The sequence below is a fragment of the Ambystoma mexicanum genome, chromosome 3q (genome assembly GCF_040938575.1).
Source record: "Ambystoma mexicanum isolate Mex_15411 chromosome 3q, UKY_AmexF1_1, whole genome shotgun sequence".
NCBI lineage: Eukaryota > Metazoa > Chordata > Amphibia > Caudata > Ambystomatidae > Ambystoma > Ambystoma mexicanum.
The window spans coordinates 335322063-335345413 of record NC_090926.1 but is presented as its reverse complement, the minus strand read 5'-3'; the positions used below and the strand labels follow the sequence as shown (position 1 = coordinate 335345413).

At 44.4% G+C, this 23351-nt stretch overlaps 1 long non-coding RNA gene across 1 annotated transcript in view; it reads left to right on the top strand.

Moving 5' to 3' along the window:
* The first annotated feature begins 2399 nt into the window (after positions 1-2399).
* LOC138582552 (uncharacterized) overlaps positions 2400-23351 on the top strand; it is a 69905-nt gene continuing 48953 nt past the window's right edge. Inside the window, exon 1 of the long non-coding RNA XR_011305041.1 lies at positions 2400-2593. This is a non-coding gene — a long non-coding RNA (uncharacterized lncRNA). The remainder of the gene's footprint in view (positions 2594-23351) is intronic.

Sequence of the window (23351 nt, the reverse complement as noted above, 5' to 3'; positions counted from 1 at the left end):
CAACCCTCTACACCATTCGTGATTGACATCACTACAAGTACGATGTCTCATTGGTTCTACTGGCTATAGGACCCTATATTACTTGGTCTATTACACACCTAGACATAAATCCCCATTTTAATTAGCAGCATGCAGAATGGAAACCCAAGTGCCTGGTGTCCCAAGTTTCACCCTGCCGCCCTTCCATCAATCAGTATCTTAGGGCTATGTGTCAATTAGTTGGCTGAGTATGGCCTCAGAACTGTAGTCTCTTATCAGGATAAGTTATGGCATCATCAGGTTCTGGATGACATCAGGCGGTGGTACTTCTTCACGCCTGGCTGGTCACGTGTCTGTTCACCATGAATCTGCTTCAGTTTTCAGCGTTTATTGCATTTAATTCTGCTTCGGCTCTGCCACCTGCCTGGGCCTCTCTTATCTTGACCTTCATGGGCGAGCTGGTATGCTCCGGAGCCTGATTCTTGCGAGTTGATGCTCTCCTCCCCTTCTTTGGTTGCCCTCGATTTCCTAGGCATGAGCAGCTCTCTGTTGAGTTTCGATTCCGCTCCTTCTCTTGCCTTTGGCTGGGTTTCGAAAACTTGGCCTGTCAGGCCCCTGGCTGCCTGGGTACATTTCTGCTTTTACAAAAGGGAGTCTTACTTGTATAATGTGCTTCTTGTGGTAGATATATAGTCGGCGCATGCCGCTTCTATTATTCTACTAAGCATTGCAAGCTGTATCGGTCTCTTAGCATCTTGCGTTTCAAGCCTATTTACACACATTTAACAGGACAGTTGCTTCCATTTCGTCTCGCAGCACCATTTCCTTACGTTTTAACATTGTCTCTGCTCTGTCTAAATTACATTTATTTTCTTGGCTACTCGCACCGGCGAGCTTGTCTTCGATAGCCACTTTTGTTCATTTGCGAGTCTTTTCAGGCACTTATGTCATTTCTACTGGCCTTCCATTAAGGCTTTTGGGGTCTCTTTGTGGACCGCATGAAGGTATTCCTAATTTCGTATCAGCGGCTGGTACGGCTGTCTGATAGGGTACCGCGCTGCCCAGGGTTGTCTTGTTATGGACACTTCAACAGGCACTGATCTCCTAATGTATACTGGGCAAAGTGCCAGTGCGGCTCTCTGTTGGTTCATTTGCTCTTCATACGTCACGCCCCTTGGCGGGTACCTTCCTGGCAGATCGAACTGTGGGGCAGGGGTGCAAGTCACGTCTGGAACATCCTCTACAGAGTTTCTTAACGGACCAATTTGATGTGCACGTTTATTATTGAGTGTAGTGCCCGCAGGTAGATGAAGTATGGCAGGCAGCAATTTCTGGATGAATGCAATGGGGTCCGAGCCTTTGCAGCCTTTATGCATAGATTGTTGCACCTATTTCAATTTTCCAAGTCTTCATTATGTTTCTGAAGGTCTTTGACAGATCTCTACAGGTGCACCACTCTAGGGGAAATATCTTTTGTAAGACCTACTCTCCTTTCGACCTCCTCCATCCTATCTTCAAAGCCCTCCCATCTGTCGTCAAGTTGTTGAAGTTTCTGATTAGTGGTCTCGATGAAGGTCTTTAATGCTCTCATTTCCAGTAGAATAGCTTCGATAGCTGGGTCTGTTAGGCATTGAGGGGGTGGTGAATCGCTTTTGGGCCTTTTCAGGTTGGTCGAGGCAAGGGTAGAGTCTCTACTGGTGGGTGTCACTTTTTGATTGTTTTTGCTGGTTGCCATGCTGTTCAGAGGTGCCAAATAGGAGAAATTTAGGAAAGAAACCAACACTAGTGTGATATCGTAGTAGCAGAAATGACCAGTAGGTTGAGAGAAGAGCAGTGTGTTGAATGATGTAGAAAATGGAAGTGTGGGTATAGGTCTTGAAAATGTGTAAAAAGGTTAGAAAATGCAGATATTGTCGGAATTGGATAAGAAAATCAGACTGCGCAATAACGTGATTTCCAGTGGTCTACGTTTGCTGAATTATCCTACAGTTGTGTTGACCAGTCCTTAGGCAACACTTCACCAGATTTATCTTTACTCCAGTTACAATAAATTCCTATAGTTTTCCTTCATATACTGCCTTATAAATAAATGATACTATTTGTAATATTTATCAACCAACAGGAGAGCATAGTAAGAAGAGTACATAGTCATCATTCCACTCATCACATCTAATTTCCTTTAATGTATTAGCGTGCTACTAAATTGCTTTAGGATAAAGCAATTATAATAAAAGCTTGTGCCACATGTTGAAAAGAAAGCGTTATGCATGCGGTGAACTAATCCGCATGAGCTACTTAGCTGAATGCTGGATTCTGCAGCAGTCACACAGAACGTAGAGTCTCCCGTAGATGGCGTTGTAAGCAGGGAGGAGCTCAGCTAGGCCCATGCCGTCGCACTGTGGTGGGAGGAGCACTGAACGTCTCCACACGCGACGCAGCTGTTTCGGGAAGCAGCCCTCGATGAAATCATTCCGAGCTGCACTTCTAATAGCAAGAGCCCAGCGAGCGCAGGAACTTCAGGGACGGACAGACTTTATGCAGCCACAGCTCCAGGGCAGATATTTGTAGCAGAGATAAGAAGAAAAAATAAAAGCAATGTCGTTATGAAGAGAAGGTGAGACGGAGCGTGAGCACTAGGCGGCCATTTCCTTCAGCGCCAGACCCCACCCCACAGACATGTTTTTATTACACCAGTAGGGGGTTTAAAACTCCAATTAAGTCATTAACTCCCAGAAGACTGCTTTAAACAAGAAAATAAAACATTGCAGGCACTTCCAGTGCAAGGTTTGATGGTTAGGCTTGAAAAAAGCAAGCTCAAAGAGTTCCCAATGAGAAGTGTTTTGGGGGGATGGGCACGAACTGAGTTGGAATGGCCATAGAGATTAGCAAGGCCACAGGCAGGCAATGGATTGGAAAATAACCAAACAACACCTACAGGCTATTTGTCCTGCCTCATATGCCATTCCTCCCTATCTGTGCTCTAATGCAATAGTTTTGGCTTATATGTGTCACAAGCGACACCTAATAGCTCACACTAACAAAACCATCTTAAAAGGTAAGTTGGTCAAAAAGAGGTTCGAGCAAAAAATGACATTCATTGTAAAACAGCAAATGCAGATAAAAAATGTATGAATAGCTTTCTAGTTCTCAGGAATTATGTCTTGACATAAGAATTGTTCATTAGCATTTTAATTGTCTAAAAATACTCTTAGTTCAGCTGACTGTGTGAGAAAGTCATGATGCCAATTTAATGTAATTCAATTTAAGATTCCATGCACATTTGAGATCATTTGCGACTGACAAAACAACCCACTGGAGAGAGACCTAATTAAAAGCAAACAGTGCTTCCACAGGAGACAGGAACCTGTTTCCAATTATATAATTAATGGACCTCATCCAACTTTTCATTTCCACTGCACATTCAGAAAGCCGTTTGATTGAATCAGAGGAGTTACTTACACACACACAAATCTGCGCGTTGTGGGCATAAGAGTGGTAGTGTAAATCACATTTAGAGAAGATACTCAAAAGTGTCCGAATGTGAAAACTAGACAGCAAGTGCTATTCAGAAGAGCCTTCTGGGACCCCACATCTGGCCGGAAGTGGGGTGGAGTAATAAGCTTCTATCTTGACCTGTTGGGTTCACTCAGGTAAACAAGAAGTGAACCATTTTAAAGAACCTAATGACAAATGGACAAGTTAAATCAGTCTTGGCTTAAGAATATTAAAGTCAACTGTTTTGAATTCCACCGAGAGATCGAGCACAACTAGCAGACTGAGGTCGTCCTCATCAGATCCCTGGCAAGCACTACTTTTTGCCAGAAAACGGTCAGTACATTCCCCCTTTGGTCGTACCAAATCATAGCCGTGTTGTTGATATGAAGTGCTTGGATCATACTTGATAGCAAACACGGGATAAACTTTTCATTTAGGGCTTCCCAGAGTCGCTGTTGATTGACTCTATCAAAAGCTGTTTTAAAGTCTATTAACAGGAATAATACATTACATCTTCTGTAAACTACAAATTAATTTATTAGAAGAGATCAAATAAAACACTGATCAATAGTGCTTGTGTTTTTACGAAATCTCCCTTGAAAGACGGAAATTAAATAGTTATACATACATCCTGCCACCACTCGCCTGGACAATGTGACACTCGTCTAGTGGTGACAGTGAGCTGAACACCATACGATGACACAGCAAATGCTTCAAGGTGGAGAAAATCCATTTTTATTACAATAGAAAAACATGAAAGCTGTTACCTCACAGCAACACGAAGGCAGAAGGAAAACAAGTACTCCACTGTTCAGTCACAAATAAATAACTTTAAAAATATGTGCACAAAAAGGAAAATGAAGGACCATCCCAGCAAAGAATGAGACTAGCCTCTCCTCATAAATGCCAGTCCTGGCCTCCACATGGTCCAGCTGGACTGGCATTTCCCAAAACGTTCGATGTATTGTCTTCCACATTGACTGAAATGTCTGGTGGTGGCATGCCTGGCTAGTGAAAGGCATGCTGGTGGCAGGGCTGGCTGGTGAAAGGCATGCTAGTGGCAGGCCTGGCTGTTTGAAAGGCATGCTGGTGGCAGGCCTGGCTGGTGAAAGGCATGCTGGTGGCAGGCCTGGCTAGTGAAAGGCATGCTGGTGGCAGGGCTGGCTGGTGAAAGGCATGCTAGTGGCAGGCCTGGCTGTTTGAAAGGCATGCTGGTGGCAGGCCTGGCTGGTGAAAGGCATGCTGGTGGCAGGCTTGGCTGGTGAAAGGCATGCTGGTGGCAGGCCTGGCTGGTGAAAGGCATGCTGGTGGCAGGGCTGGCTGGTGAAAGGCATGCTGGTGGCAGGTCTGGCTGGTTGTTGGCATTTGTATTTATTTTTACTTCGTTAATGCCTTCGTCAAAGTGCTTTACAAAATTAATGAAATAGTATAACAAAAGATCAATATGGCACATAACAGCAAGATACAACAGAAAGAAGGTCATGGGTTCCATGTGATAATGTTCCCGCAAGAATGTTGTCATGCAAGAATGTTGCAGTTTTTTTGAGGGGACATTATCATAAGGAACATGCGGAGGACACCCCTGTAACCCTATTTTTTATTTTTTTTTAAAGGGAGCGGGGGACACCCCTACAACTCCCGCTCCCATTTACCCCATATATTGTCCCCATACATAGTGTCGCTTATGACGTTTCCCGGTGACTATATGTATGGCGACATTATATACGGGGACAATATTACCTGATACCGAAAGACCAAAGAAGCCGACAAGAAGAAATGTACGGATGAACCTGAAAAACAGGTCAAGGAACCTGAAAAATAGTTACTAGACAAGACTCATCCAACCCTAACCTAAAATCCACCATGGGGGTGCCAAATATAGAAAGTAACATAAGAATTAGCCAGTGGTAGCAAGTGGGCTTCTATTCCTCATTCTCGGGGCGGGCACGAAGCAGTCACTAAAGCCGCTGTTGCTTCTTGAGGTGCAGTTCTCTCACCGGGCCATCTTCTTCGTCACCATTGAGTATACCCTGCAACCACTGGAAGGCCGTGCCTGCGGGCCCTGCTGATTTCCATCGGAAAAAAGGAAGGACAGTTGGGAATTTAGAGTTTACAATTAATTTAGTGTTTAATGTTAAAGGCTTTTAAAGTTCAAAATCAAAAAAGACACAGATTTCACCATTGATTTGCTGTGATTTACTGGTGTCCAGTCATTTTTTCGAATACAAAAGTTTCGAAAGGCAAACTTTCTAATCTTTTTTTTCGAAATACAAAAGTTTCGAATGACAATTTATTTGAAAACAATGTGAAAGTTTGCCTTTCGAAACTTGGGTTAGGGTTGGGGCTTGGGTTAGGGTTGGGGGTGGGAGGGTGGCGTGTAGGTTGGGGGGTGGGGGGAACCCACCAATATACACTAAAACCTTAAAACGTTAGATGGAGCTGTCCAGAGCTGAAATTACAGGACTGGACAGCTCCATGTAACGTTTCAAAGTTAAAAAAGGCATTTCACTGTAATTTCAGCACTGGACAGCTCCGTGTAACGTTTGAACATTACAAACAAAACAGCATTGAAGTGCTACTTTTAACATGTAAAAGTGCATTTCAATTGAAACCAATCCATGACTATTGTCGACGGATTGGTTTCGAAAGAAATGCACTTTTGCATGTTAAAAATAGTATGTCGAGACTTTTGTGTTCGAAACTTTTGTTTCGAATCTTTTGTTTTTCGAATCTTTTGATTCGAAACTTTGACCATAAACCGACTTAACACTGCCTTCTCGAGCTCTTTGCTGAACCAAGTTTCACAGCCTCCCAGTCTCACAAGCTGCCCTGAATGAAACACATTATTCCAATGATGGAGGGATATGTGCATTTATCAGCCCCATCAGTGTCCACCTTCTCCTGCATGGCCGTTCCTGCTTGGAGAGAGGTGTTCTCTCCCGCTCCAACATTCTGTAAATGTAACATGCCACATAGCGTATGAGGCACTCGTCCGTCTGTACCTTACACGTCAGTCCAACCCCTCTATGCCATGCCACTTCGTCCCATGTCACGTGCTTCTGCTGAGCGCTTCGATGCATTTCCCCTTGTCCTTTATTCTTACAAACAATGGCGCTGTGTCTTGGTCTGGAAATAGCTTGCATTACTCAAGGCGTTGCTCATGTAGACTGTATCCCACCCACCGCCACGCCATTCTTTCTTCACAAAGCGCTGTCATCTTCCTTTCTTTTTCTGTTTACATGTCATTGGCCCTGCCGTGCTTATGCACCAGCGTCCATGTTATTACTTGAGGGCCTGTGTAAACGTGCCTCTACTACACTCTTCTATTCATTCTAATGTCATGTTACTGTTAATACACTTATAAATAAATACACATAACTATAAGTACTGCATGTCCCTCCACTTACTATGTAAACATTTGGTCGGAAATTGCTATCATTTAACCCTCGAGGGTTTGGGTCTCTAAACTTTGGCTCGCAAGATATTTTGGAATGCAAAGTTCATCAGCCTTATCAGCCTAGTCAAGAGTGATGAGTCCTGGAAGATGTAGCCCAAGACATCTGGGGAGTTTATGGTTGACGTCACATCAGGCTCTCTTTATGTTTGCGTGAGTGCCTCGTTCATGTATGTTTGTCCTAAGTCCCACTCTCAGTGAAGGTCCCTAACTGGACCTACCTGCGGAAGGCCGGCGGAGTGACCCGGCCCGTGCTTTGGGGCGGGGGGGGGGGGCATGCCGTTCTTTCCTTAGGTCTAGTGATACCCACATTGTTAACTTTTATAAATCAGATATTCATAGGTGACTCTTTGATCTCCAAAGAAATGTCTAACTCTGGAGTTCAAAAGGTAGCTGCGAGATAGGTTTGCTGACTCCCAACCTATACCTCACGTGAGTTGCTTCGAAATTCTCTTGATAACATCGTTTCTGGTGCAGCGAGCGCGCATTCTCCTCATTCAGAATGTAAATGAAGGCTCCCGGAAATAGTTGTATTTAATTGAACTTTTTGGCCACTCTGAAACAGTCATGCAGTAAATTAGATGCAGCCTTGCGAAAAGCTCTTTATCCTCAGATTAATGTATTACTAAACAAGCACTTGCAAAGCCCATAGGTCTGGCTTTCATGAAGTGCCCGCATTTTGTGTTGAGTGTGTGTGTGTTTTCTTTCTGATTCTGTGTTTTAAGATGACACTGACACTTCTAAATAATAGGAGCTGAAGGCCTACAACAGCATGTATAACAAACATATCAAGGGTCCGGTCACCTCTTTTAAAAATCCCAGTATTTTTGGATCCAGGCCCTCATCTTTTTTTAAAATCCCAGTATTTGGGGATCCAGGCCCTGCTGAGTGCTTAGCAGCTTTGCATACAAATAGCTCCTCCATGAACATTTACTCTTCCACAACAACTAACGTATTAAAATTGTAGGCCCCCTATAGCACACGCATTACAAGTGCTAGCTTCCCTCATACACATAACATGTATAAGACAGGCAGTAGAAGTGCAAGCTTCACTTACATATAGAACTTGCATAGCACAAGCATTAACAGTCTGCGTGTGAGCTTTCCTCACGTGCAGAACATGAATAGCACCGACAATAGCGCAAGCTTCTCTTACACACACAACAAGCACGACATGAGCAAGGGCAGTGCATGATCCCCTGACACACAGTGAACGAGAACAGCACAGATGGCACAACTGCACACTTCCTTCATACACAGAACTGGTACACCACTTGCAACAGTGTACATTTACCCTGCAAACTACAAGTGCTCCTCAAACACAGAGCAAATGCTCCACAGGCAGCAGAGTGCAATAGCTTCAGACACACAGAACAAACACAGCACACGATAAGGATACCGAATGTATCAATGAAGTACTTAACAACTCTGATCTACAATATGGTTCTCCACCAGCCTTTATTAAGGAACTAATGAGCATAGCCTTGGAACAAAACTATTTTGAGTTTGACAAGTCCTTTTATCAACAGACCAAAGGCACGGCAATGAGGGCAGGCTTTGCTCCTGGCATGGCAGTTCTTTATATGGCATTATTCAAAGGTAAATCATTTTTCAATCCCACAAATCATTTAAAATAACAATCACAGAACTGGAAAGATGGACTGAAATGAGATGAAATGATAATGAAATTAAATGATATTTTATTTATATTGCGCTCGTACACAAGTGCTTCAGAGCGCGACATTGATGGCATGTCCATGATTTGGACGGCAGATCTGACTTCCTTAAATGTCTCTTTTGGTTGGCAAAATGACAATAGCCAGGGGACATTTTCCATATGGTGAGTACTTGAGCACAAGTTGAAATTGTAGTACATTACAGGTCTACACACCGCAATCCAAGGCCCTGTAATGGTGTCTGTTAGGCAGAGTCTATCCTAATAAGTGAGATTCTAAAATAAAGGTGCAATGTACATTCACTAACACTTTTTATTGTCAAGTACAGAGAGCAATTCACCAACAAATAAGATAGTATGTGTTACTACCTATAGCCCTCAAACACAGAAGGTTCATACAATTATGAAAAACATTCTTCCACAAAACAACTTTCACTTCCAGATCTTAGTGAACCATTCTTTGTCTAAAAAAGAGACAAGAATATGCGTGACCTTTTGGTTCATTTTAGATACTGAAAGAATTTAGTGTATAACACCATGACCAGTATACTCCTCATGGACCCATTTGATAGGTAGTTTCACTTGGGAGCAGTTATTTACTGCACTAAATGTCTGTGTTTCCATAGATATGTTGGACAAACTATGCGATGAGCAAAAAAGAGAATCCTAGAACAAAGACCACTTGTGTAAAAAATATGAATGCTTCCGTAGTACAACACTATGCGGAATCTGGACACACAGAAGACAATATGGTTTGGTGGGTGGTAGAAACAGCACATAAAGGTGTGTCATGAAATGCAACTTCTTATGTTATCAAGTACAGAGATGAGTTCTGGATTGATCGCCTGGGGCACATCTGCGAGCACATAATGATTTATTAAGTTGGTCATCATTACTTAAATGATGAAACTTTTTGTTCCCCTCAATGCTGGTATAAGCCAACATTTAAATGTATCACAGTGGGACAAACAAGCATCTACAGTGACTAATACACAAGTGGTTGGACATGTAATAAGAAGGAACTCGATGGGACCTTGTGCCATCGGCTACTTTGTTAGACCATCACATTCATCATATCTGTATTAGCCCTTGGACTATTCCATCATATGGTCTCCCATTTAAGCAGACACAAAGTGCCAATAACCTTTTCATCATCAACAAGACAATCTATGTTCACTCATGTGGAGTGTGAAGGATTGCATGTACATGGTCATGCAACAAGTGGATATTACTTGGTTTACAAAAAAGATCCATTAGGTTTTGTGCGCATTTTTTAAAATATTCAATTAAAACATGTGATATTGCATGAGTGACTCATATCAATCTTCATTTTCGTCAGCATGTTTAAAATGTGATGACATCATGATGCAATGTAACTACATGGTATTTAAATTAAATAACAATGGTGGCCACTACAAGGAGTTGTAGATGCACGGGTGATCATGCATTCTGTAGTGGCCAGTTATTTGATTCACTGCTTTAGACATGATTTCGTCTGTTTGAACCCCTGTTTAGTTATTGTTTTTTTTTAACTTCTTTTATAGAAGGAGGCACATTCTAGAATATTTCAGTACTCATCACATTTGGTGAGCCTGTAACCATATGGATAATTCAACCCAGATAATTATCCAACCCAGATATTGCAAGCACGGCCAAGCATCCATGCACCCTAGAATGCTGCTATGGCTACGCTCTTCCAGTCTAGCATCGCAGATAGCCGTCCAGACTAAAACACCTGATGTACCTCAACACCTCTGCCACTAGCATACAGCAACTAACTACTGAAAGGAATTGGGCACAGCTGGCCACAAATAGACTTTCTCCACAATAGCCCTCTATTGCAAACCACCAACAGCACCCACCCACGTGCCTGACCTTTTAGGGCTGCTTAGTCGGTCCTAGCCAGCCAGCTAAGTCCTAGTCTGGCAAAAATGCACACATGTATCTTCTAATCAAAAACTCGTAGAAGCTCCAACACATTGACATCCAACAACAAAGCGCAATGAGGCCATATAAATGGGGAAAGAGTGCTATATAAATAACAAAATACAATACAATGCAACCCTCCAGTTGGTTTTTAGACAGGAGCATCTTTTTTTCAAGAATGTTTCATGGTAATTGATCAGATTCTGGTTTCATTTAAGGTACAATGTGACTCAGAGGTCTGAACAATTTTGAGGAAGAGTCCACTTAAAGAGTAAAACACAAATTAACTGTACCCAGTGATTTCCTCGCTGGAAATAAACATTGAGGGGGGAACAATATATTTTTAAAGGCACTAGCCAACACTTTCCCCAAATATTCTAGGACTGGAGTTTGTTAATATAATTGCAGCTGTCTTAAAATATGTTGGGAATGGTGTTTAATGGGTTTGAAAAATATGTGTTCCCCCTCAATGTTTATTTCCAGCGATGAAATCACATACAAACAAAATAACAAGAATCTTAACTTTAAGGAAGGACTTTTCAATCAGTCTGCTACAATGCTACATCTGCCCCACGCCAAAAGCTCTGGCGTGTATGGAGCAAGTGGCGCTTGAGCCGCCATTGATCTTTCCAGCCCGCTCCTCACGTTTGTTTGGGTGACGGTCTAGCTCTCTGCAGCCGTACGACTGTGAGAAGCCTTTTCCGTACACCGAACCCGGAAGCCTGCGCGTTGCAACCCTTTCGCGTCAGGCTTCAGGTGAAACGCTGCTGGAGTTTTCCTCGCTTTATTGTGTCTTAGCTGCGTCCTTTACTTTCCTTCAGGAGGGCTCATTTGTGCCTCCTTATTTTTTGCCCCTTTCTCCTCCTCTCTTTGTTTTTTCCTCCTTTCCCCCCTAGTTTTCCCATCACCTACCGTTTATTTTTGGGCTTTCTTCTCCTCCCGCGCTGCTTCCTTTACTTCCTTAGTTTTCTGCTGTGGTTTTTGCCTCAGCCTTTATTTTCAGTGTACTTGTTTTGCTTTTCTGTTGTCCCTCCTTCGAGTCTCCTGTTTCCTTGGTCTGGGACCTCTTACTCCTCTTTGACTCTTGTCCTAGAGTCACCTGGCCTTTCCATCTTCACGGATACCAGTCAGCCTCTGGAAACCTGATCAACAATTTCCCAGAGAGGGGTTTATTGTGCCATCTCGCTTTTTCCCCTAATAGTTTGTTTCGGAAGAGGGCCCCCCTCAGAGCTCTCTGATTTACGGTCAGAGTGGCTTCCTTCCGAGGCAGACCCTATCTTCTAACCAAAAAAAAGGCTCTGTAGAAGAAGAGATTGGTGCACCTGGTGGACTCTGAGACTTCAGGTGAGGAGGGGGAGGGGAGTGACCAGGAATCGGAATCCCCAACTGTGGACACTGACAACATCACAAGGGTCCATGTTATCAAGTCACATTGAGTGTGAAAGCTCAAGATTTGTTGGCTTTGTTAATTATTTGACATCTAATCTCCAATTCCATCTTATTTCAGTGTTGAAGCTTTCATTGGGTGTGCAGTTATAATGTCGACTGCAAAAAGTCGAAAACAAAAATGTCAACCAAAAAAAATGTCGAAAAAAAAAATCGAATGTGTTTTTTTTAATTTGTATGTTTTTTTGGGTTTAACTATTATAAATAAACGGGGGGTTGGGGGGAAACCCCCTATTACATTTTTTTTTTAAAATGTAAATTTTTTTTTCGACATTTTTGTTTTCCACATTTTCACTATAAACCCTTTCTTTGTATGTAGGAAATTTCAAGAATCAAGCTTATAAATACGGATCCTGTTAACGCAGTTGCCCCACACATTTCATTACATTGACAATGGTGTATCGCCTCACAGACGCTGTTGTTATAAGTACATAATTATGTGTGGTCCCGATGAAGGTGGGTTGTCCTAATCTAAATGCTCTAAAGTGTATAGGTAACCCATATTGCTTGACGAGAGTGTTTGTGAAAATATTGATTGTTTGAGCAGTGTGTTTATTAATATACTGGGCCTCATTACACGGACGGCGGTAAGGGTTAACTGTCACTGTTAATGGTACCGGTGACCGTTAACCCTTACCGCCTTACTACGAGGTCCCTTTGCGGGTTGGAGACTTTAACACCTGCTTTTTGCAGGCGTTAAAAACCAACCCGCAAAGGGACCAGGGTGCTAATTACGGTACTGCAATTTGGGGCTCCGTAATTAGCGCCTTCCCCATTCCCATGGAGCACTATGGGGCAAAAATGGGAATGGTGAAGGGCAATGGGGGAAGGGGGAATTACCGCCCCGCCAACCTTGGAATAGGGCGGTAATTCCCTTTTCCACCAAGGCGGTGCCGGTATTTTACCGGCATGGACCAAGGTGCTAATAGCACCTTGGTCCTCCGCCTACCGTGCAATGAGGCCCACTGTCTTGAAATATTTTATCATTTTAACTTTATAGTCTTTCTGTTTGTTAAGAATAGGTGTTCAGGAATTTGTATATCAATCTCATTTTTACTCAAGATTTATCTTATATGTTTTTTTATTAATTGTTGTATTTGGTCATGGATACTCGATTGTTTATATTATGATCTTTTGTCTAGATTACGATTAATTAATGGCTTAGTAAAATAACATTATTAGAAGAATCTGCTTTCCACAAATGGTTTGCCTATCAATATAACAAAACGTGATATGATGTGCTGTAGGGCAGGAACATTGTACTTAGGCACTAAGGACTGTGTTCAAGATTGCTTTACAGGCTTGCATAGAGGACCTACTTGACTAAGCAGCAGAATGGAGAACAGCGCATGATCTCTTTCGTGAATCATTTAAGCCTTGTCCCACAAAAGTATTAGATTTTCCTGGCCGTATAAATGCATCATTGTGTGCTACTTTTAAGCACTGACATAGCTTCAATAGAAAGCCAGCAAAGAGATAAGTGCAGTACTGAGGTTGTGAGTTGGCCACCACCCTTAAGACCAGAGCATGTGCTTTATGCTGAATCAGCATGAGGATTTGCCCATGCGCTTGGCCGGAGCTGTCCTTAAATTTCATATGATTTGGAGAACATTGGGCGCTGTTTATTAAAAATACTGACATTTCTGACAAGGATGGTGGCAGCTTATCTTTTCATATATTGTTAACCCTTTCCTGCCATGCAATCCGCATTTACCGCGTTTGGCACAGAAAGGTGGCCCTGCTCCAAAATGGCCATGCCACGAGGTTCTTTGTCCTGTCCTTCGGCCATCTTGCACCTTCACCTTCCCCAGGTGGAGCCGACCCGGGTCAGTCCTTATTTGGGCATGAATTCTCCCATGAAACACCAAGCTTTTGCAGGCTTCTGCATGTCTTGTGTTTGTGCCCCCAGGATGTGGGCTTGACTGTCTAGTTGCAATCCACATCCTACGTGGCACAGAGTCTGGTGTGCTGTGAATGACTGTGACCACCGTGATCTGTGACTGGTCCACATATGGTGTGCCGGTATGTGAGCAGATCCCCCATTGGGTACTCTTCATTTTGGCGTGAAGGAGTTCTGGATAAGAGAAGGCTCCAAACTCCCATACCATGTCGATCTCTTGAGTTCTCACTGAACCTAGGATAGCATCCAAGCATACTGAAACTAAGAAGCCGAATTGAGAAACCGCTGGTGACCCACTGGAAGGTTTGGCACCCTGAGCCTGCTGTTTTCCAGCAGAGCCCCTCTGCATCTGGTCGGACTAGAAGGTCTGCAAAGAAACTTCAACCCATTGGAATAGTAGGACTAACTATTCTCGGCAACTTCATCAAACCCTGCAAGTAAGCCTTCTCGGAGGTGTCCCTGGGCCAACCAGTGGACTGACCAGCTTGCACAGGACCTTTTCTCTGACACCGCCGCTGTTTTGAGGAGACCCTTGAAACTTGGTGCATCGCAAGCTCTTTGTTTCCAGAACACTCGCATCGAATTTCGTATACTTGGCATTCCCAGGTCTGAAGTAAAGAGAGAGCACCCGAACTGCAGTACACGCGGTTACCGTGTCATCCAGCCGTGGTGATGAACTTCGCAGGTGCCTTGCTGCTGTGTCCCTCTCAAGCCTGCTACAGTGAAACTGGCCTGATCCATCTGCCACGAGCAGAGAAATCGCCACTGTCCCATCTGGGATTCAACGCTGTAACTTCCCTGATGAAAGCCGCACAACTGCCGCATTTGGACCTGCAACCGAAGTGGACTCGACTGATGAAGTTTGGTCCGGAGTGCGCCGGGGGTTGGTGAGTACTTACATCCCTTACCGGTGGCCCCTAGCGCATCCACCTACTCTTACACACGAGTGTCCCCTGAGGGCCATTCTCCTTCCCACAGATAGCCTGAGCTATCGAACCATTGCCATCTCCTGAAACCTGTTCTGCCCTTTTGGGGAGACCCTCCACGAATAGTGGGAACTTATTCTGCATCATCTCACCCAACTACCTGAGCTGCTACCGACCCTACAAGAGACCCCATTTTCGCCCCTTCTGCACTATCGTGTGCACCAGCACCAGAAAGTGCATTTGAGCCTTAGGCTCCTCTCATAGTAGGGACTGGACTGCCTTTCAGTTAGGTATTGAACACTGCAGAACTGCTAAAAGATAATTCACACTGCCTGTTTCCTTCCCTTGCAGGTTGTGGACCCATTCTGTGTGTTTAACCCTTTAGGCCACTTGGAATTGTATATATGTATTTTAATAGGATTGTGTTGGTTTAAAGGTATTACTGTTGATTATTACTGTGTGTTGAAACTCAAAGGCTTTGAATAAATGTAATTGTATTTTTAATATATATACACCTGACTGGGAGTGATTTGTAAGTGTCCTTTACTCTGTGTGCTCATTGAGGTCTTTCAGTCACCCTTACCCCTCCTGAGACCTCGTCTTAACCACCGCCAATGCTACTTTGATTGGTCTGGCTTGTCCAGAAGGTTACCCTGTTCCAAGAAAGTAGGCTGGCCTTCCGAACCTCTGCTCACCAGGTCAGAATTCAGAAATCCATCTTAACAGTAATCTTCTGATCAGATTACCCTTTCATAAACTCCCTGCCAGCATAGGGTGTCTCTAGATCTTGCTGCTTCTAGTATCCTGATTAGTAGCACCTGCTCTACCAGTAGCACAGAGGTAACAGTTTCTCATTTGACAGCTGCAGTGACAGCCAAGACCCCACAGCAAAGAGGCTGCATTTAAATTAAACCCCCAGTAGCAAACCAATGATGATCATAAGTAGCTCATGATGGTGGAATGTTAAACTCTAAAATAAAGCTATGCCTAAATTTAGACATGGTGCATGGCACTGCAGCCACATCCAGTTTGATAACACACATTCTTCAGATATAGTGAGTCAGCTCAGCAGTAGAAGGTGATGTGTATTCTGGCCAGACGGGTTGAGTCTACCAAATGATAGGACATGAACCTGATTGGCCATACATCTTCTTTGATCTCTTTGTGAGGATAGGTAACACCCTCTGCCAGAGACAGCTGCCCAGCAGGCAGCTGCCCTGGGACCAGGCATAAAAGGAGCGTACCCATTGGAGTAGTTTCACACCTGGGTGCTGCATTTCTAAAGGCCTTTGAACCTAATGAGAAAGGAAGAGGGCAGGATTAGAAAAGTAAGGAGGACTTTGTAAATTGGACATAGACGTCCACCATTTTGTTTCTCCTGGCTTCTCTCTCTCACCTTCGTGACCCCTCGATTTCCAGTAGAGCAAAGCACTTTGGATGTGATATCAGATGGGTAAAGTCCACTTCTTTTGAGAACAGGGATCAGAGGGAGAGAGGCTAGCTTTAGTCCAATCACCTGTAGACTTTTATCTTTAAAAGAAGTGGTCTCACACTACTTCTTTAATTCAATCTGAAACAACACCTGGGATGGATTCCACTGACGTGCAGAAGGAGCAGTCAAAAACAAAGGTGGGCTCTCCCTACTCACTCCCAGGTGTAAGGAAGGCATGGTGTCATATAGTGAAGACAGACATAAGTGATCACAGTTCAAGGGTGTTTATTGAACTTCAATGGGTTGGTTGGACGCCTATTTAATCCTAAATCTAAGGATGGGAGCAAGCTACGACCATCAAATAATAATAACACAGTCCTAGTGGAAGTCTGTCAAAATAAAAGGTCCTATACTAATAAACCTATTGCCAATCCTTACTTCAAAATACAAATGGTGTGGGAAAATGATGTATGCAAAAGAAAAGTGTTCAAGAAACAATATGTCAGGATAGTTGAGCAGTTAGCTTCCCTTCCCCACATTCCCCACATTTTCATCACGGGACAAGGTGGCACACTTGAGCTTCGCACATACTCTGGCTTCTCTGCCACGAGGATGCAGTCCAAAATATAGGTATCTGGGCCTTCTGCCGAAGCCTCTTTCCCAATAAAAGTCTCTTATCGCAGAGGCCCTGGTATAATAAAGTGGTATCAAAGTTCCTTTCTTATCAGGATTTTCACATTCACAAGTTCACAATTGGTCTCCCTCGATCAGGCTCTGACCACTTTACACACAAGTTCACAATTGGTCTCCCTCTGTTGGGCTTGGACCACGGTCTCCCTCAGTCGGGCTCGTACCTTATAATCTTGCTTTCCTTTTGTTAACAAAATTCGAAGACTTTCGACTGTGCAATGGATTTTTAATAAACCATTGCAGGACAACTTTGATTCACTCCATTCTATCCCTTTATCACTTTTGTTTCTGCTAGTTCATGGCTGGATACATGACACAAAGACCTTCGATTAAGCACAACTGCAGTGCTGGCCCACTCTTTACTTTATCTGTACCTTCTCTGATTGACATTAAAAGTTCAAACATCCATCTGCAATTGAGCTTTACTAGCGTCTTTCATCACACGCGTTAATATTCTTCACTCTTGCGCTTTTATACAATGTTGCCGATAGCAAACTTGACGTCAACACAGACCGGTCTTGCATTGGTCTCCCCATCTCACTGGCTGTGTTGATTTCTCTGACGCTGCTTTGATCCTGGAGCCAAGGACAATACAACAGCAGCTACATTGCCTTTGTGGCTCGACTAGTCATTCAGGAAGGGCCACGGGTATCTCTGACACGCAATGCAGGATTCTTCAGTCTGGTTTCCTGGTCTTAAGCCTTTTAATCTGAAGGTTTCTGGAAAGTAACAGTTTCTCACCAGAAAGTTCAAGGGTATCTCCCTCCTTGCTTTCCCTTCTCAGTTTGCCACCTTTCGTCCCTTGTTCAGCTGCCGTCTGTGCTCTCATGCTCTACCTTTTATCTGGGTGGGGAAACATAATGGAAGTCAGGTGTGAGTTTTTAACAGTAACTTCCCTTTCCTCGACGATCGTGATGGTGTCCCCTACCATCTTGTGGCCTGGAGGACTTGGATTCCCCCCCACTCGCCACCTGCCATTAAGGTAAGTCCCTCTGGGATGCTTATGGGGATATCTGTTTGCAAAGTGGCGCTTTGCTATAAATTGTGCACTGTATCTAATCAGCACCGCGTTTACTGTGTGCTTTTCATCACGTTGCTAGCCCACACTGGCCTCTTTCATCATGGCCGCTGCTTTCTGGCACCAGTGCTGGTTCCACCTGCTGTTGCCTGGATGCCTGTGATTGGTTTCTCCCCTGTTCTTCTGAACCAATCAGCCGAGCCAGCAGGCGAATGCCAGCCTGCCTATAAGGCCCAAGAGGTAAGGCCCCTGTCTGCTCCGTGTCCGCTACCAGGACGCTCCAAGACGAGACGTATGACTGAATGTGCCCCTCTAATTGACTCTTGCATCTCTGTGTCGTAGCCGCCTGCAACATGGGGTTAGGCTCCATGAATTTGCCCCTCTAATTGACTCTTGCATCTCTGTGTTGTAGGCACCCTGCCACATGGGGTTAGGTTCCATGAATGCGCCCCTCTATTGACTCTTGCACCTCTGTGTCGTAGCTGCCCTGCAACATGAGGTTAGGCTCCATGAATGTGCCCCTCTAAATGACTCTTGCATCTCTGTGTCATAGCCGCTCTGCAACATGGGGTTAGGCTCCATGAATGTGCCCCTCTATTTGACTCTTGCATCTCTGTGTCGTAGCCGCCCTGCAACATGGGGTTAGGCTCCATGAATGTGCTCCTCTAATTAACTCTTGCATCTCTATGTCGTAGCTGCCCTGCAACATGGGGTTAGGTTCCATGAATGTGCTCCTCTATTGACTCGTTCTTCTCTGTGTCGAGCCGCCCTGCAACATGGGGTTAGGCTCCAAGAATGTGCTCTCTTTGTAACCTTTTTGCACTTTGATTGTGATGTAATTACCTCTGCACGTTTCTCTATGATGTAATCACTTCCTGCACTTCCTTTCTGTAACCAGAAGCACTGTAACCAATCTCTTAAGCATAAGCACCTAGATACCTCAGGGTTTTGTGTGCTGTATAAATTAATTAATTAATTAATTAATTGCCTGACTTTGCCAGACCATAGTATTGGGACATGTCGGGTGTAATGCTTGGGTGTGAGTCTGTTTTATCCCAGAGCGGGCTGTCTGTGTGAAATGGTTTGTATAGGGAAGGGAGGGGGGTAGAGTTTCCAAGAATCCTACCTGGTAGGATGGGGTAAAGGTGTTACAGGGGTGAGCTACCATGTCTCACCATCAGGTGTCCCACTCCCTGAAGACCCTTGACCCAGGTGATTCTCCCACACTGGCCCACCCCCAGGGTCTGGATCCAAAGGCAATCACTTTGCCCTGGCCACCAGAGAGAGAGAGACCCCTGGGGACTAGCGGGTGAGGCACCTTCTAGTTTCCCACACAGGATACATTGGGGGTGGCATTTGCTGTGGTCCAGGACCTGTCATTCTGAACCCTCATCTCCCAGGGCTCAGAGAGCAGACCCTGAAAGAACTCACCTTGTCCTCGAGCCCCTGAATTGAGTCTCACAGCACCTGGGGGGCCAGATTTCCTAAGGCTCCCTGTTCCGCCACCTCAAAATTGGTGAGATGGCCATTGAAGCAAATTCAACACCATCAATGCTGAGGGATCCTGCTGGGGCTCATTTCTGGCACTCTTCTGAACCTTCGAACGATTGCTTGCACATAGAGCCCGCTCTACGCTGCATTGTGCTCTCACTGAGCCCGCTACCTGCTAAGCTCAAATCAACCTCTCAATGCCGGGACTAGACTCGAACCACTGGAGAATCACTTGTCAACTCAGACCAGGTGTGACACTACAACTCGACCCGATTCGACCTTCAAAGTGCAGCTTTGCCGAACCACCCATAGCACCATTTTGGCAAACATCCCCCGTCGACTCAAACCGCTGGAACGTCACTCATCGACCCTTCCCGGCGGTTACAACCTTACTAGACTTGGCCCGACCTTGAAGCCACACAGAGCTAATTCTTTTGAAACTATGTGATGCCAGGATGCGGGGAGGACCCCATGACAAGGCTTGGAATAAACTGAGACCTCATGGTAAGGATGAACTTATACCTCTTTGTAACCAACAGAAGAGAGCTTAGAAAGGGTTCTGGAAAGAGGCAGAGCCTCTCAAAGGTCAGTACTGGGACGAAGAAGAGTATACCTTGGAGTAATGAACATTACCGCTAAGTAGGCCCAACATTTTTCTTTCCCTCATCGGCCTTGGTGTTCTGCTGAATTTTCTTGCAGGTTTCACCTCCACAGAGAAAGGATAATTCATGGTAGGTAAGTCTGGTAAGTCATCATTGACCTCATGAATTCTCAATTCTTGTACAGGATTTCTTTCATGAATTGCCCCTATATCCCTCTCTGTATCCTTTTCCTTCAGCACTTCCTCAGGTGCTCCTGGGTCCCAGTAAGTGCATATGACTCTGAATCAATTTTCCTTGGTACCATAGACCTTTCCATATTCCATCCATTGCCGTCTTCAGAAATTACATAATTCTCTCTGGTATTAAGGACAGTTTTCGGCTGAAGGCAACTGCAACGTGCAGTCTTGCCGTTATTTGGTCATTTCATTTTTTCAATGTCCCCCGCACTAGTAGTCGGTCCTCCGACTACATTTTTGTAGTAATATTTTTTGTGTTCCTTGCATTCGTGTGGATTCAGGCATACATACCACCTATTACTCTATATACTGCTATCTCTTGCCAAAGTTTAGGACACAGAGGTTGAAAAACAGAAGCTAAGCCATCTCAAGGACTTTGATATACCACAGCCCTTACAATCATTATCATTATTATTATTATTATTAATATTAGGGTCTTTTTTTAGCACTGACCTAACTTCAGGAACCAATGGGTCGCTTTACAGTCATAGGTGGAAGAACATGGTGAGAAAAGCAGAGACACTTTGGCGTGAGGAGCTAACAAGAGGAGAAGGAGAGGGCAGGCAATTTGTCAGCAATGGATCTAGAAGCAACCACGTGAGGAAACAGTGGGCATCATTAGGGTGAGGAGTGGAGGGTGTGTGGACCTAGGGGTTAGTATGGTTTTGACCCCGACATGGTACATCGTACTGGCTGCAGCTGACCTGGGGAATGTGTCTCTATTGGTGCGGCTGGATCTACCCACTGCCTTTGATATAATTAACTTCTCCCTCACATGGTCACATTTGTCAGAGAACATGGGTGTAGTAGCTCTAGATCAGTGGTGGAAGTGGGGGGTAGTGGTTGGGAGCAGTGCTTCTCTACTTTTTTTAATGAGGTTTTACTGTTTCCATACATTTATTTTCAAAAGAAACCGTTCCGGAATGGTTTCGTTGTAAAATAGAAGTGTAGGAAGAAGTTGGAACATTCCCTTAAACAGCAGGTGCATTTGTTTGGGGGTTTGGATTGCGCATGGGAGGGGGCATGGTGATGGGGTTTGTGGGGAGTGCGAGCAGGCCAGCAGGGAACATAGTTCCACTACTTCTTTTCATACCACTGCTCTAGTTCCTCTAAAGTCGTTTGCATTATTTTAGGAGCTGCATTCTTTGGCTGGAACACAAGGGGCCCACCTATCGACCCGGCATACTCTGTGGAGCACCCTAGGGCCTGTGACTGGCATGGGTTCTATTTGCCATTTCATGGCATATGACACCCATATATACATGGATGCGGATTGTGGCCTCGGTCAGATAGATGTACTATGTTTATGCCTTTGGGTGATGGTAGGGTGGACGAGGTGCAAAAACGGAGACTATCTTGTATGGTGTGCCACAGATTCTTAAACATCTTCGCTCTCATGATAGCCTTCCTGCCTTCCTTCCAACTACCATTAAGGTAAAAAAAATGCAGCGAAATTCAAAGGGCCATGCTAGATTCTGAAATGACCATGGCAGCCCAAATTCAAGCCACAGCCACATCAGCCTTTTACGAATGCGTTGGCCTCCAGCTGATGTTGCACTTTATTCTGACAGGGCACTTGTAGTGGCATTTCACACTTCCCAATCAGGCAACTGTAACTTCGTCTAGATGGGACTTGCTAAGGGCTGAACTGCTTGACTACAGATGATTGCCCCGAATGATGGAGAGATATTGGTGGGTGGCTTATGAAAAAGGGAGCCTAGCTCCATCTTTACAAGGACATGATCCTGCCCTTCCATTAATGCTGGAATTGAGTCTAAGGTAGGCTGCTTGATGCTCAAGTGTTTCTATGGATCTACTTCTAGCTTTGTAAGACAAAATAGCTCTTGTATGTTCCTTCCCATCATCTTGGATTGAATGGTCAGACTTTGCTTGCAGTCCCCCAATAGAGTAAAACTAAATTAGGGGGCTGAGGGGTTCCTGTAAAAGGCCCTTGGCTTTGCAATAAGGTTCCAGCCGATGTAAGACTAGACACCAATCTTTCTTTCATCAGGAAAAAACGAAAGGACCGTTTCTTTTTCCTCATCACTTAGAAGAGAGGCTAGGTTTAGAAATGCTAGCTGGAGGATGGGCACCTCCAGGTGGTGAGGTCTGCGCACATGTTGTGTCTATGAATGTTTTTGCTCCGTCTATCACACACACAGGGTGGAGGTTCCTCGCCTGGAGAACACAACGTTCTTTGCCTAGCAGTATGAAGACTAGTGCTCCAAGCACGAAAGGAATCATGTCCCAGTCTGACTCCGGTGATCAGAGTCATAGTGGGTCCAAAATCAGGATCCGGTGGAGTCACAAGGGCAAAGTGACAATAGCATGGAGGGATGCTGGGAGCTGCATCACAGCCTAGGACCTTTGCTCCTGCGCATCAAAGGTCTGTATATAACTCACCTAAGGCTTTATCTGTGGAAAGAGGCGTTTGGGTCATCTTGTCTCTACTGTCCTGGATGCCCTTTGCAAATCAGGAATTTCTGAGTAAATCATGCAGCGTGATAGGTTAGTGCATGCAGGCGACGTAAAAAGGTCATGAACTCCTCAAACAGAGTGGAACGCTTGTCATCGGGGATACCAGCTTTCCCAATTAGGGATCAACTGTCTACATTTTCTACCTTGTTTCAATACAAGTGGGATATATAGACAGTCTGGTCGCACTAGATCATGCATTTCAGTAAGGCTTGGCATATAGCTTGTCACAGGGCAGAGGCACTCTAGGCTTTTAGCACTAACAAAACGCTGATTATTATAATACAAATGTACCAATCCATTATGCCCCTAAAAATGGTCTATCCGACAACTGTGCTTTAGTGTGGAGACAAATTCATGACACGTCCAATAAAAGTGGTCAGATCTTTTTGAAATTGATTATCCAGGTTAGCATAGAATCATTAACTTTAATTGCTGTAATTATGTTTAGGATAAAGCTAGCCAGGGCTATCTTAAAAAGGAATTGGGGGTGTCTTTCGTAAAGGTGAGCACAACAGATTGGGTTAATGGTCCTGAAGGGGCAGCATTAGTACCCCCTTCTCTGAAAGGCAGGGTATGTGGAGCTAAAAACTAGAAATGCAAACA